Source organism: Mercurialis annua, linkage group LG3, assembly GCF_937616625.2.
Source record: "Mercurialis annua linkage group LG3, ddMerAnnu1.2, whole genome shotgun sequence".
In the NCBI taxonomy this organism is placed as follows: domain Eukaryota; kingdom Viridiplantae; phylum Streptophyta; class Magnoliopsida; order Malpighiales; family Euphorbiaceae; genus Mercurialis; species Mercurialis annua.
The window spans coordinates 18120554-18135337 of record NC_065572.1 but is presented as its reverse complement, the minus strand read 5'-3'; positions in this window follow the sequence as shown (position 1 = coordinate 18135337).

The following is a 14784-nucleotide window of genomic DNA, read 5'->3' as shown; positions in this document are numbered from 1 at the left end:
GGTCAGAGAGGTCGTGGTTATGCAAATCGAGGAGGAAGGAACAACGGAGGTCGTGGTACTGGCCAGACTTTGCAGGCTGGTGGGATTCAGGCTAGGGTCTTTGCACTGAATCCTAAGGAGGCTCAGGCTTCCAATGATGTGGTGCAAGGTACCTTTCCTATCGCTTCTCAAGACGCATTACTTTTATTTGATCCGGGTGCTACACATTCATTTATTTCGCCTAGCTTTGATAATAAGTTAGGAATGCAACTGGCATATCTTAAAAATCCTTTGTTAGTAGCTACCCCAGTCGGAGAGAGTGTGGAAGTTAGTATCGTTTATCCGTCTTGTCCTGTAAGAATTCCAGAACGAGATTGTTAGTTGACTTAATTTTACTTGAGGTATTAGTTTTTGACGTCATATTAGGAATGGATTGGCTAGCACAGCACTACGCCAATGTGAATTGTCAGAAGAAGACGGCAACATTTAGCAAGCCTAAAATTGAACCAGTCTCAATTCAAAGTGATAAGATGGAATCTCCCATGAGTATTATTTCAGCTATTAAAGCTTACTGTATGTTAAAGAAAGGATGTCACGGATTCTTATCGATAGTACGAGATTTGGAAAAGAAAAGTGCAAATATAAATGATGTACCAGTTGTGTCGGAATATCCAGACGTTTTTCCAAAGGAATTACCTGGATTACCCCCAGATCGCGAGATTGAGTTTTGTATCGAATTGGCTCCTGGCACGAAGCCGATATCGATACCTCCTTATCGAATGGCGCCAGCAGAGCTCAAAGAACTTAAGGATCAGCTAGAAGAATTGTTTGATCACGGTTTCATCGGACCAAGTGTATCCCCGTGGGGTGCACTAGTGTTATTCGTGAAAAAGAAGGATGGATCGCTTAGACTATGTATTGACTATCGACAGATGAACAAGGTGACGATTAAGAATATGTATCCGTTACCTAGAATCGACGATCTATTCGATCAGTTACAAGGAGCGAAGTATTTCTCCAAGATCGACCTGAGATCAGGCTACCATCAGCTGAAAATTTGTGATGATGATGTTCAGAAGTGTAATACCCCAAAATATTTTAAGGTAATTAAGTCGTGCCACGTGTCGTGATTTCCGATAAATTAAATTAAGGAGAATTTAATTTAATTATATCGGAAATTTAGAATAAATTTTAATAAGTCAATTAGCGGGATTTGAGGATTTAACTTTGAAAATTAATACAAAATAATTTATAAATCCCGTGACAGAAATTATTTCGCCAAAGTCCGCGAAATAATTTATAGTATTAGTGGTAAAAGTTTCAAATCAATCGGAGACCGTTTAATATTTGGACGCGGATAGGTTTTGGGCTAAATTGAAACTTTTTAAAAGTTTCAAGGACCAAAGTGCAAATTAGCCGGATTATACATAATTTCCTTCAAGCGAAGGATTTGCCAGAAGCTTCATCAAACTTCATCTTCTTCTTTCCTTTTCTCTCGCCGTTTTTGATACGGTTCGTCGCGCGATCTCTGTTTCTCGTCCGTTTTCGATGTTTAATAACTCGAATCGATCGTATTTCGAAGGAAAATCACGGTAAGCTAGTCGTCTCTCCATTTGTTTGAGTTTATTTGATGGAAAAACGATTTTAAATGATAGGTTACGGCGAAACCGAATCCCGATTACGTATTCGATTCGTTTTAAGCGTTTTTCTTGCGGTTCCGACTAGCTTGATTGATAATTTGATGAATCACTTTATTAGGGATGTTTAAACATTGAGTATTAGGGTCGGAATGGCCGTTTCGGACGGATGGAGGCATGCCCACGAAGGGGGCACGATGTGCGCGACATCAGTGCACGTCGTGCAGGGGCACGACGTGCACCAATGAGGTGCACGACGTGCACTAGGGGGTGCACGACGTGCACCACCCCTCTTTTGAAGGGGAATGACCCTAAAAAACCTAATTTGACGATTCCCCAACCCGATATCGACTCCCGGACTCCGAAAATGCGAGATTCGGACGTCAAACGAGTAAAATATGACTAATTGATTGGAATGAGATAGTTTATGGATATCAATTGGTTTCATTAAGAAAACCTATATTCTCTATTGAGAATTAAATTGAAAAGTGTTAAGAAACGAGAGAAGAATGATTCGTTTATCGGAAAAGATTACGTTTGAAGCACGACGACTTATGTTTTGTGTCTTGTTGTGTCTCGAGTCTAGAATCAATCTTAGAATAGGATTCTTATGTGAGTCAAATGTTTTGAAATTGTTTTAGATCCAGCGAGGCAAGAAGCAGCTGGACCAGGAGCTCGGGAAGCTTGCTACCTATTGAGCGGCAATAGGACTGTGTGATCACCAGTTTCAATTTGATACAGCTGTAAATACGATTAAGAACACGAATTTCGAAGTCAGACGTATGACTGTGATACGAGAGTGAACTCGGTTACAGTGTAACCTGAGCCCCGTATCTAGTGGGTTGGACCCACCACTAGAATTAAGAGAATTGTCGCGACTGACGTGGTAGAGTGTGAATACTCCCTGGTCGGACTATTGGATAAGTTTTCCTCTGAGTACATACGTTTAGCATGTTCGAGGATTAGGGTTTCAATCGGATCCTGTACTTGGCTGCATATGATTGATTGCGGTTTTATGTTTTATTTGAATACTTATTAGTAAATGTATGAACTCACTCAGTATATCCGAATATACTGACCCCTTACAGATTTCTTTTCAGGATAAAGACGCTTTGAGGCAACGGACTTCTATCCTACTTCCAGAAGTCTGTATTTTTGAGTATGCAAAGAAACAATACTTTACTCTTAGATCTGCAGTAGATAAGTGTTTTGCAAGTCATCCTGTAATATATAATTTTCTGTAAATATAACTTTAATATTTTAAAGTTTTTAAATGTTTTACGCTAGTTGCGTTTTTATATTTGAGACTGCTAGAGGATATGTATGCCTGGCATGTGTGCTTCTGCATGACACGTATTTATATATGTCATGTATGACGTTTATGTTTTGATTCGCGAAAAATTATTTTACGATTTTAGGCTTGCTACGGGTTTCGGAGCAACCACTCCCATTCCCTAGCGCCGGTCTCGGCCCTGAGATTGGGTCGTGACAAGAAGACTGCTTTTCGAACTCGTTATGGACATTACGAGTTTCTTGTTATGTCATTTGGATTGACAAATGCGCCAGAAGCCTTCATGGATTTGATGAATAGGATATTCAAACCGTACTTGGATCAGTTCGTGATTGTGTTTATCGACGACATTTTGATTTATTCACGTTCAGAAGAAGAACATGCACATCATCTACGGATAGTACTACAGACGTTAAAAGAGCATCAGCTTTACGCCAAATTCTCGAAATGTGAATTTTGGCTAACGGAAGTAGCGTTCTTAGGTCATGTGGTATCACAAAGCGGTATCAAGGTTGACCCAAAGAAGATCGAAACTGTGATAGAATGGAAGCGGCCTGAATCAGTTACCGAAGTTCGAAGTTTCCTCGGTTTAGCGGGATATTACAGACGATTTGTGCAGGATTTTTCAAAAATCGTTATACCTTTGACGAAGATGACCCAGAATGCGAAATTCAACTGGACATATCAATGTGAGCTCAGTTTTCTGAAACTGAAAGAGTGTCTGACGACGGCACCAGTCTTGGCATTACCAGAAGGAACAGATGGATTCACAGTTTACTATGATGCATCGAGTGTTGGATTAGGATGTGTCCTAATGCAACATGGTCGAGTAATTGCGTACGCTTCGCGACAGCTTAAGAAGCATGAAACAAACTACCCGACGCATGATCTGGAACTAGCAGCAGTGATTTTTGCATCGAAAATCTGGAGACATTATTTATACGGCGCCACGTACGAGATCTTTACAGATCATAAAAGTTTGAAATACATTTTCGATCAACGAGAGTTGAACCTCAGACAGCAAAGGTGGATGGAGTTATTAAAAGACTACGAATGCACGATACAATATCATCCGGGCAAAGCCAACGTGGTAGCAAATGCATTAAGCAGGAAATCAGCAGGGAGTCTCGCGCATATTGCAACGACATGGCGGAGACCATTAATTAATGAGATTCACACGATGTTTAGCCAAGGAGTGGAGTTCGAGATTTCATCACTCGGAAACCTAATGGCCCAGTTAACGATACGGTCAACATTGATAGATCAAATCAAAGAGTTGCAAGCAGACGATCCTCAATTAAATCATTTAATCGAAGAAGTGCAATAAGGAAAGAGTAAAGATTTCAGTATAGTCAACGGGATATTGAAATATGGCAATCGAATGTGCCTTCCAGATGTGGAAGACTTGAGACAGAAGATCATGGAAGAGACTCATAGGACGATCTATAGCGTTCATTCGGGTTCCACAAAGATGTACCATGACATCAAAACAACGTATTGCTGGAGCGGAATGAAGAAAGACATTGCAAAGTTTCTGACTAAATGCCCAACTTTTCAGCAAGTCAAATTGGAACATCAACGACCTTACGGATTTCTCCAGCCGTTGCCCATCCCGGAGTGGAAATGGAAACAAATCACGATGGATTTCGTAGTCGGATTGCGCAAGGCACAGAAAGGTTTTGACTCTATTTGGGTAATCGTGGATAGATTGACGAAGTCAGCGCACTTCATTCCTATCAAGACGACTTATTATGCAGCAAAGTTGGCAGAAATTTACATCAACAAGATCGTGAGCCTACACAGAGTTCCCATTTCAATCGTTTCAGACAGAGGTTCCGTATTAACCTCTCATTTCTGGAAGAGCTTACAAGACGCGTTAGCAACGCGATTAAATTTCAGCACTGCGTTTCATCCTCAGACAGACGGCCAATCTGAACGGACGATTCAAACGTTAGAAGATATGCTTCGACTATGCGTATTAGACTTCGGAGGTAGTTGGGATACGTACCTACCATTAGTTGAAATTGCCTACAACAACAGTTAACACTCGAGCATCGAGATGGCTCCATATGAAGCGTTATACGGGCGTAAATGTCGATCCCCTATCTGTTGGGATGATGTTGGCGAGCGAAAACTCACTGGAGCAGAGATCATCCAAATTACGTCAGAAAAAGTACCGTTGATAAAACAACGTCTGAATACTGCTTCCAGTTGACAGAAGAGCTAGGCAGACCCCAAGAGGAAGGATATAGATTTTCAAATCGGAGATTACGTGTTTCTCAAAGTATCACCGATGAAGGGAGTTATTCGTTTCGGAAAGAAGGGCAACTTGCCTCCGAGATACGTCGGACAGATCGTGGAGCGTATAGGCTCTCTTGCCTACAAGCTAGACTTGCCACCATAGATGTCGCAAGTTCATCCTGTTTTCCATATTTCCATACTTCGAAAATATGTACGAGACCCTTCTCAAATAATTCAACCACAAGTGGTGGACGTAAGCGAGGAACTAACATACGAAGACCGGCCAGTGCAGATTGTCGATACGCAGATACGACAATTACGAACGAAGAGAATCCTAATGGTGAAAGAACTATGGAGGAGTCAGTTCGTAGAAGAATGTACGTGGGAGACAGAAGAGGATATGAGACAGAAATACCCTTATCTTTTCACTCAAGGTACGTAGCTAAATTTTAAATTCGAGGACGAATTTATTTTAAGGGGGGGTGAATGTAATACCCCAAAATATTTTAAGGTAATTAAGTCGTGCCACGTGTTGGAATTTCCGATAAATTAAATTAAGAAGAATTTAATTTAATTATATCGGGAATTTAGAATAAATTTTAATAAGTTAATTAGCGGGATTTGAGGAATTAACTTCAGAAATTAATATAAAATAAATTATAAATCCCGTAACGATAATTATTTTGCCGAAGTCCGCGAAATAATATATAGTATTTATGATAAAAGTTTAGAGTCGATCGGAGATCGTTTAAAATTTGGATGCGGATAGGTTTTGGACTAAATTGAAACTTTTGAAAAGTTTCAAGCACCAAAGTGTAAATTAGTCGGATTATATATAATTTCCTTCAGATGAAGGAATTGCCAGAACCTTCATCTTCCCCTTTTTCAGTTAAACGGCGATAACGTACGGTTCGTCGCGCGGTTTCCGTTTCTCGTCTGTTTCCGACGTTCTATAACTCGAAACGATCGTTTTTCCGTGGCGTATCACGGTAAGCTTGACGTTTTATCGTTTAAACAGATATATTTTGAGTTGTATCAATTCAAAGTTTTAGGCCACGAAACGATTTTATAGTTTTATCAATTATAGGATTGAATTTGAATGTTTTGAAGTTAGAATTAGCGTTTTGAATACGTGTAGAGCGTTTTGACGCATTGGAGCATGTCGGAAATTGATCCGGGCCAAGCCCGTGGCTGTGCGTCGCACAGCCGAACTGTGCGAACGCACAGCTAGACTGTGCGAACGCACAGTCCCCTGTGCAGTTGCACAGGCAGACGTGCGTACGCACAATGTTTTTACTGATCGACCTAGTTTTTTGAGAAAATTTTGTACGCGCACATCGAGATTTGAAATTGATTAGTATTCGATTAATTAGAGGCGTTAACCTAACGAGGATAAACGAGAATTGAATTAGAAAAGATATTTGACCCGTAAACGAGTTAAATACCTTTTATCGGAATATACGTGAGAAGCACGACGGTTAATGAGAGGTTAGTGTGTCGAGTCTCGAATCTAGAGTCAATCTTAGAATAAGATTCTGATAGGAGTGAAATGTTTTTAAAATTTGTTTTAGATCCGGCGAGGCAAGAAGCAGCTGGACCAGGAGTTCGGGAAGCTTGACGTTCCTAAGCCCCGACGTATTTTTGGATAAGCATTTTCTGTGAGTTTATACGATTTGCTTTTAATGTATTTCTTCAAGCAATTACTTTATATTGCTTTATGTTTGAATTGCATGTTTATAATGCTAAATTTTTATATCAATTGCGCATACGCTTGATTTGAAACCAGTATTGATCCGATAGAACGTGCTACCTATTGAGCGGCAATAGGACTGCGTGATCACCAGTTTGATTTAATAAAACTGTGAGATTGATTATGAGTATGAATTCTGAGGTTGAATATATGAAATTGATACGAGTGAGCACTCGGTTACGGAGTAACCTAGAGTCCCCGTATCTAGTGGGTTGGACCCACCAGTGAGTTGGACTCACAACTTGAGATTAATGTTTGGGTTGGACGATATATGATTAGTATGTTTGAGGATTAGGGTTTCAATCGGATCTTGTACTAGGCAGCATACGTTTTGAATGCTATGGTATTACTTTATGATTTATTTGAATACTTATTAGTAAATGTATGAACTCACTCAGCATATCCCCATATACTGACCCCTCACATATTTCCTTTCAGGTGAAAGACGCTTTGAAACAACGGATTTCTATCCTACTTCCAGAACTCTTTATTTTTGAAAGTATGTAAATAAACAGTACTTTACTCTTAGAGCTATAGTAGATAAGTGTTTTGCAAGTCAGCTTGTAATTATATGGTTTTTCTGTAAATATAACTTTATTGTTTTAAGGTTTTAAATGTTTTACGTTTGTTGCGTTTTGATGTTTGAGATTTCCAGAGGATATGCATGCCTGGCATGTGTTTACAACATGACACGTGTCATTGTATGTCATGCATGACGTTTATGTTTGCGAAAAATTATTTTACGTTTTAGGCTTGCTACACGTTTCGGAGCAACCACTCCCATTCCCTAGCGCTGGTCTCGGCCCATGAGATTGGGTCGGGACAATAACTTAAGGAATCTATTTAATTAACTCAAAATAATTCAATAATCAAAACCATCTTTTAGCCAAAATAGAATCCATGTAAACCAACCAAACCTTTACACCTCATCATTTTCTACATATTCATAATCTTAGACTCCAAATATATACCAATTGCAGTAACAAACCGAAAACTTACCATGCTCCCAAATCAAAAATTCCTTAATCAAACAATATATAATCAAGAACAACAATTCAAGCAAGATACATGAATCAAGCTAACACAATCAAGAGAAACCGAATCCACACGAAAACATTTACAGAAACTATGAATCATAATCACGGCAGCAACCGAAATCAAACGACGAAATGAAACCAAAATAAGATCAAGCAATTTGATTAATCATTCCTAACCAAGCTAGGTCACGGGAAACACAACAATGGCAGTAAGAAACTAAAAATAATAACAGCCGCAACGCATGCAATAAACAGCAGTCACAACGCATAAGAACGGAAGGGTTTTACGTACCAAATTGAGATTCAACGCATAGGGATTATAGGGAACGATGTACACTGATGTAACAAAGAGAGGGGTCTCAACTCGATGCAATTACAACAAACAACATAAGTTATTAAACGGTCGATATAATATCCAATCTCTAACCGAATGAAACGAATACAAATAACTTACCAAATCCAAGTGTGAATGGAAGGGAATGAACGTTGTAATGTTTCTGAGAGTATAATAGGGTAAAATGTCGGCTAGGGTTTTATTAGAATTAGGGTTCTGAAACAAAAGAAACCTGTCGACTGGAACAGGTCTATTTATAGACGTTTTTCCTGATCGCATACCTGAGTGTGCGTTCACACACTGCCCATATTCATGGGTCTGCGTTCGTGCACACTGTGTGCGTTTGCACACTACTCTAATGCATCTTAAATTTTGATTCAACGATTAATGTTTTGTCGTGCACAGCATATCCAAAAATGAGCTCGATCCAACGGTGCAATTGGGAGATATGGATGTTTTAGAAACACATGTCAGATTCAGAAGGCACACGAACAAAACATCGATTATAATCCGGATACAAATCAAAGCGTCATCAAAAACTCACACGACACATACGACACATATAAGGTACAACTCCAACCCTAATTAAAGTTTCACACTTGCTAAGTCCACCATTAATAATCCGAAACTAAGTCACAAACACAACGAAACCATGATGGAAAAATAGGGGATATTACAACTCACGCCACGCTATCCAATTTTTCACAATTTCCATTGCTTTGGCCGAACCCTCTAAAGCCAAAATCATTGATGCCGTAGTTCGTTGATACCTCTGTGACAATTATAATTTAAATACGTTTAAATCTAATAAACGTGATGGAATAAGAAAATAAACAAAGGGAAAATGGTAGAGCCACAAATCTCACATCGGCTAAGTAAGAAGGAAGGGACAAAGCACGCTACAAACACTATAAAAGGGACACAAACCCACGGGTCAACGGGGCAATCCCAATGAACAAACGCCCACTATACTAAACTTCCACCCTAAATTAAATATCCTAAAATAGACACGAGGTCCGATATCAGAGGTCCTATACTCGTAGTCCTAAATCCTCTTCTCATAATCCATATCTAGAGTGTTCACCCGCACGTCCAACATCCGGGTGTATCATTTGGCGCCATCTGTGGGAACTCCTAGAACATATTTCACTGATAAGATCAAGGATGGCAGACGTCAGCAAAGGCGCTGCAGGACAAGCGGCCAAGGAAAAAGGCACCTTACCAGGAGGACCCAAAAAATCGACCGAATACAGTCCTCGAACCCCCATAACACCAGAAGCAACCAGAAGATCCGGAATCTTCTTCCAAGGCTTCGGTACTCTGAAACCCACTCCGAAAGACGGGTCTAACCAGGAGTCCCAAAAAGCCATGGCCCGCATGATGGACGAGGCAATGAGGCATTTCCGAGAGGAAATGGCCACCATGGTCGAAGAAACAACCTAGTCAATCAGGTCCAAGGCATCCAACGGCAAGAACCAGGATGCAACAAGAAGATGAGTGAGCAAAGGAGAGAAAACACCCCACACGGTCGACGATCTAGAAGGGAAAAATCTGGAGGTAGCCACAATAGAAGATGGTGAAAAGGAAGAAACTGATTTGCCCGCTCCCAGATGATCACAAATAGGGACATACAGCGTGGATCTGAAGGAGGTTCAAAGACTAATTCACAAGCAATGCAGAATGCTGCCGAAGAAAAGTCAAGAGAGCACGTCCAAGCGAGCAGCATGACAGAAGGAAAGTCGCCCTTAGCAGTGAACGTGTTATCCGAGAAATGGCCAGAAAGGCTCAAGATACCAAACTTCGATAACTTCGACGGAACCGGATGTTCCAAATGCAATACTCTGCAATACATTCCCAACCACGCTTAGCGACATAGCACAACGATGGTACAACGGTTTGAATTCCAGGCCGATAGCTACATAGAGACAGCTGAACATAGAGTTTATGATAAGATTTTTCACAAACATTCCACCGAAGAGAAGTTGGGAAGTGTTGGGTTTTCTAGGTTCATAGCGCAGCGGAATTTTAAAAATTTATCTAAAACCCAAACCAAGATCCATGTAATTCGAATAAATAGATTAATAACATAATTAATACTTACTTGTATGTCGAATTCAAACAGCAATGTAAGAAGGAAGGAGGTGGTTCACTTTGGTGATACCTGGCCTCGGATCAGAAACGCCTCCAAACGAACGCGTCCTCTACGAGTATCCACACAAACAGACCTTAGCCAAAACTAGTGCTTGTGTGCTAGCACTATTGCTTCACAAAGCAATTCAAATTATTTAGTGATTGTGTCTTGTGTTTATTTCGAAAAACACATAACTCAAAACCTTAGCCTTAAGAGTCTATTTATAAGAAAATAAGACATATAGGGTTTACTCAAAAAAATGTTTTGCAATCATATGCAAACACTACGTTTTTTATAACTCTTTTGATTTCATGTCTATCAAAAACTCTTTTTAATAATTACACATATATATTAATTATTATTATTATTATCTTCACAAGATAACACCTTCAGGAAAACACTTATTCTTAAATTTCAAATTTCAATTAATATATATTTATTAATATATATATTACGAATTATATATATATATATATATATATATATATATATATATATATATATATATATAATAATCTATTAATCACTTAATTTCATTGGGCTTGTACAACCCATAACTGTTTTGGGTTTAGTGTGGGACCCTGTAGATTCATATAACGTTGCCAGTAGGCCCGAAATCCCTATTTCAGCCCACATGTCATAAGTGGCCTCTAGCAAGACATAATGACTACCCAAGTTATATGAATATCGATAATCCAATTTAACCATTTATAATAATATTTTAATCCCTTTGTCTCTCGATATCCTGATTAAATATAAGGCATAGTCTTGTCATCCTTATAATATTTAATCATTAGTTTCCTGATTCCAGATAGACTGAAAATGATAAGTCTTTATCAATTCATTTAGCATGGCCATGTATTTCCTTCAGTCTATCTTCTTCAAGGGGCCCATAGATATCTTACTCAAATAAATGAGGGACAAATCCCTTCTCAGTCACTCACATTTCTCACATAGTTACTTTCATATCCTATGACAATCTATTCCACTATCATGTTAAAGCTAATGTAAGACTATATCAAAACATAAAATAGCTATGTAGAAATCTATGGTGATTTCAAGGTCAAAAGATTATACTAATAGAACAGTAATGAGAATAGTTGCAGCAACGACGAACTCGGATAAGCAAAAGATATAAGAAGTATACACGAGTAAGTAATCAGAATGTAAGTAACGATATTTCCAAGAGTCAATTTATGGTACGAAGAGTTATAGTAGATTGGCAAACCTCGTTGGAAGGGAGTAAAGGAATAATGTAAGAATCCTACATTATAAGGGCTAATGAAAGCAAATGTTACGCACTGTTCTATCTAGACAAACACAATAACAAGAGTATCAAGAGACAAGAAGTCTAAAGAAAAGTAAGCTTCAAGATGAAGTGAAGGATCAACCTTATACTATAAGTGGATGTTTAAGTATAAACGTTAGCAGAGTCTTCTGAATAAGATAAGTCAGATTACATAAGGCAAAAGAAATTTAAAGGTCTCGCCAAGAAAGCTAACTCCGCTGAGCATAGTTGGCAGCAACCCAAGAGGACTACAAAACATAGTCCCCAATTAGCCCACGAGGCTATGTTTTGACTAAATTTGGACCTCAAAATTTGATTATTTTAATCGGAGTTAATTGATATAAGTAGACGGTGTTGCATAGATTAAATTTGGATAATTTAATCAAGGTATTGTTTAGTTAGATTGGTTGTTTTTAACGCTCGAAAGTGAGCGAAAAACATGAATTAAAAGAAGGAAGAAAATGTTGTTGTGAGCAAACTTTGAGGACAGTTTTGGAGGCTAAGGAAACATCGGAATTAGTTCGAGTCCCAAGAAAAGTTGTAAACGGGATAGTGAAATATAAGAATACTGAGTTTATTTCAGATTAAGACGATATTAAATTCTTTGTTTATAGACTCAAATAGCAACCTATAAGAACGGTTTTGCAAAACCAACCCAGGGAAGTAACTTTCGGTCTAGTTTTTGACACCTTCAGATATTCTTTTCAGCCTGGAGTTCAAATGAAAATTGTAGACGATATTGTGGACTAGAAGGATAATAATTTTGTTTGGTAAATGGGCGGTTTTGGATAGCCAAAGTTAGCTAGAAACGCAGTTTTTGGACAAGTTATAGTTAACTTGATATACTAAGTTTTTCAATTGGATTGTTTTAATTAATCAAAATTATTTGATTAATATCTAGGATATTTAAAAAGAACGTTTTAAGTTTGTATCAAGAATGGTACGATACAAATACGAATCTTAAGGTATTAAGGCAAGAATGATGGATAAAGATTGAGGAATATTGACGCTAAGAAATAAAAAGGTACGAGCTTATTAATGCGAGAAGTTAGTAGATCCGGCAGTAACGGCAATCATGTATGACGCAACTATGTGTGAACTAAGAAGGTTAACAATGAGATTTTTTATCTATGTTACAACGAGTATTAAGTACCAACATGCTAAGGATTAATTATGAGCGGAAACCAAAGATGTACGAGTAAGATATGAAGAAATGTAATGACAGGATTAGTCATCTTTATGGACGATATCGGTTAACATAAAATGAGGCAAAAATTTAACAATAAAGAAAATTGTTCATATTGTGAACAACAGACAAGGAAGAAAAGCACAATATGTATTGTATAGATGAGGGATGCCAAATGCAAAGGATCGTGAATGCATAAGAATGCGATTCACATCGTTATAGACGAGAAGATCGAAAGGGAAAATAGTGGTAATATTCATAGTAGCTACACCAAGAGTGCAAGAGTAGAAGTAGTAATTCTACGCGTCACCCAATATTATGAAACGAACGAAATTCAATGGTTCTAAGGAATGGTAGGATCTTTACCAGACTAAAATAAGTAAGTTATATGAAAATTCGAGGACGAATTTTATAAGGGGGGAAGAATGTAATACCCCGTAAACTTGACGTTGCTAAAGTAAGCAACGAGTGTTATTATGAATAGTTAAAGTGATAATAATAAAAGATTATCAAAGAAATTAAGTAAAATAAGACACAAGTAGGTCGGTTTTAGAATTCTAATAAAGGAAATTTGACATTAGAATTATATAAAAGGAACGAGATAGGGACTAAAGGAAATCGTAAGAAAGATTAAAAAAATAGGATTTTAAAACCTGAATTGGTAGATATTATTTTAATTTCCGGAAATTATAATTAAAAGATCCCTGATGATAATTATTATTTTATTTATGAAGGTAGTATGGATTATTTGGATGTCGATATTCATATGAAGTATGAAATGAATGGAAAAATAGGAAAAATTGAGTTTTATGTCTCGTATTGGAAATTAAGTGTGATAGCCGAGAATAAATTAAAAGAAATTATCGGAATATAAAATAATAATGGTTATAAATAATACAAAATTTATCAAGTTCAAACGATTAAGCGATCAGTGGACTAAAACGAGCAAAAGAAAAGTTAGAAAAAGAAGTGGGTTAAGTCGGCAACTTAGAGGACCAAAAGAAACCATTGCCAAACTATATACAACCACTTGCACTTGAAGATTTAGATTAGCAATAAACATAATATCCAGCCAAAAAAAAGAACACCTTCTTCATGAGGGTTTCATGAAAAAAAATTTAAATGTCCACAGATTCTTCGTTTGATGTCGGTTCGAACGAGGGGAGGATTACCATCAATTTAAGGTAAGATTGAGGAATTACATGTAGGATTTTTGGATTTTGGGGCTGTTTTGTGTTCATATATTGACAATGGATTATAAAGCTTGTAGAATCTTCATTTGTAATCGGAATTGCGTGATTCTCGCGGCGTTGGAACAAGGAGAGGATAACCTAATGATCCAAGACTTATATTTAAGGTAAGGTTGAGGTAATTAAGTTAGGAATTCTGAGCTTATGGGCTGTTTGGAATTGTTAATTTAAGAATTGAGTTTCAGAATCATGTTATATATGCCATTTTAATGAGTTTGTTTGTTGGTGAGGTGTGAAGGTTGTTTAGCATGTTGGTTTGATGTTTGTAGGGCTTCTAGGAGCATGACGAAGCTGCCATACCGGCTTGACTCACATCCAGCAGGGTATCACGCCAGGTTGGGCTCAACACGACGTGACACGGGCCATTACAGGCCCTAGTGCGATGCACCTGAGTTGATCACGTCGATCCCTCCCCTTTTAAACAAGGGGAGGGTATGGTAAAGGGAGAAGGGGCTAGGCCATTTCCCACACATATAGAATTTGAAACGCTTTATTCCGATGTGGTTCCAGAGCCCAAAGTTGGTTAAACGGATTGTAAAAACGGTTAATGAAAGTGAAGGAATTGCAATGTAAAGTTGGTGTTAAGAAAGTATTGAATTGTAAATGATGGAATAAAAGAAGTTTTTTTTTATGGTATACAATTTAAAATGCCCAAAGGTT